The sequence below is a fragment of the Uranotaenia lowii genome, chromosome 2 (genome assembly GCF_029784155.1).
Source record: "Uranotaenia lowii strain MFRU-FL chromosome 2, ASM2978415v1, whole genome shotgun sequence".
Taxonomy (NCBI): Eukaryota; Metazoa; Arthropoda; class Insecta; order Diptera; family Culicidae; genus Uranotaenia; species Uranotaenia lowii.
The window spans coordinates 24,072,616-24,075,075 of record NC_073692.1 but is presented as its reverse complement, the minus strand read 5'-3'; positions in this window follow the sequence as shown (position 1 = coordinate 24,075,075).

The window sequence follows — 2,460 nt, the reverse complement described above, 5'->3', positions numbered from 1 at the left end:
CAACTCCTATCGAGTGATAGCCTTCATCTAGAATGTTTCATTTTGTGTTGTTATACTTTACTCCATCTCTAATGTTTATCGCTAGCCCACCACCTTGGCTACGTCTTGATGAAAAGATAGCCTGATATCCAGGCAAATTGTAGAATGCAACATTTTTCCTTGATCCAGGTTTTGCTAATTACATTTTTTTTTTTTTTTTGGTGGGATTTTAAACCAATTGGTTTATTCATCCCCAAGCTAATTACAATGATATCAATGTTTGTCTTTAAACTTTCGAGAAAGATTTTTAATGAATCAAATTTCTCTAGGTTATTCATCCCACGAATATTAATCTGCAGCAACTTAGTTCCCTTGTTGGATTGACTTTGAGGAATAAGATCGGTTGCAACGCAGAAGGTATTTTTACATTTGTGTGTAAATGGTTCATCGGTCATATTAACTTAAATCCAGGACCCAATTTTGCATTTAAAAAACCTGAACACCCCTCATTTTGAAGGTGTGTGTGTAGAATGTTGCTCCTATTTTGATTTTGGAATTTACTCTTCAGTTGTCAAAATTCTGTCCAAGGAAGAAGAGCAGCGTATGAAAATTTTGCTCGCGCATCGCGAAAATCCGAGCTACTCGCACGCAAAGCTGGCAAAATCCCTAAAAGTTTCCAAATGAACCGTTACAAATGTAATTAAAGTGTTTAGGGAACGTTTGTCGACAGCCAGGAAGTCTGGATCGGTTGGAAATCGAAAACCGGAAGCCGCTGAGACGACAAAGAGAGTTGCCGGTAGTTTCAAGCGAAACCCTAACCTCTCTCTCCGAGATGCCGCAAATAAGCTGGGTGTATTGTCTACACCGTGCATCGAGCCAAAAAAATGAGCCTAACTATCGACTTACAAGAAGATAGTGACTCCAAATCGCGATGATAAACAAAATACGACGGCCAAAGCGCGATCCCGGAGGCTGTACACGACGATGCTGACGAAGTTTGACTGCGTGGTAATGGACGACGAAAGGAGTTTTATACGGCAAAAGGAAGGGGAAAGGTAGCAGATATTTTCAAGCACATGAAACTGTCAAAGTTCGCGAAGAAATATCTGGTTTGGCAAGCCATCTGTACCTGTGGCTCGAAAAGCAGCATTTTCATAGCTTCCGGGACTGTCAACCAAGAAATTTACGTGAAAGAGTGTTTGAATAAACGTCTGCTGCCTTTCCTGAAGAAACACGGTTGTTTCGTACTGTTTTGGCCGGATTTGGCATCTTGCCATTACGGTAAAAAGGCCATGGAGTGGTACGCCGCCAACAATGTGCAAGTGGACAAGAACCCTCCCAACACGCCAGAGCTCCGCCCAATTGAGAAATACTGGGCTATTGTCAAGCGGAACCTACAGAAGACCAAAAACACTGCTGAGGACGAGCAGCAGTTCAAGGCAAACTGGCTTTCTGTGGCGAAGAAGGTGGACAAGGTGATTTTAATTTTTTCAACATAATGAAATATAATTTAGTACCTACTCATAGGATGTTAAAGAACGGAATGTTACCGGCTTACTTAATGGGCGGTCTGCAGTACGGCAACGATGTACATAGCTACAATACGAGAAGAGCCCATGATTTCAGATTACCGAATACGAGAAAGGAAATGACAAAACGATCAGTTTTCTACAACGGGCTAAAAATGTTTAACAGCCTGCCGCAGAATATCAAAGACAGTTCAAACATAAACATTTTCAAGAAACTGGCAATACAACACGTTAAACAGACAATTTGAAAGAATGACTAATTCTTAAAAGGATAATATGCTTGTGATGAAGATCTGGAGAAATACCAGATATAAAATTGTACGGTGATGGACATACGCGGAAGTTAGACAAACAAGTCGTACAGAATTAGATAAAATAATGCAAACAAAATTATCCATATAGGATAAACTGTCCCTCCCACTTCTAAAGAAGCGTATGGGGTAGAGGAAGAACCCAATTGGGCCTGTGGGACCATCACAAAAAAACTCAAAGTGGTCAACAAGAGGATGAAAGGCTGAAAAAGTGGGTTTTTGTATAGAAGAAGCCGTTTCAGATGTTGTACAAAATCTTTCGCGTAAAGTTGAGCCTAAGTTTATTGTCTGAAAGTTTGAAAAGAATCGATCAAGTTAGTCAAATATGTTGTTTGAGTTTTAACGAAAGATTTGAAAAAAAATCCTCAAAACTCATTTCTAAATTTTCTACTTTTTTTGTAGAATCTTAGGGATGCATATTTGTTGAGTAAAAAACTCATCTGTTTTTTTTTCAATTCGATATCCTGGTTTTTATTTCAAGATTTATGAAGTTTGTTCTGGTTCTTAACACCCTCGACGTGAATCGTTCCACTACATTTCAATTGAGCAACTCTTGTTCTAGAGCTCTTGAAAATTGGAACATTCCAGCGGCAAGCAGAGTCTTTTCCCAATATCTCTATAACGAAACGCAGAGCAGAAAA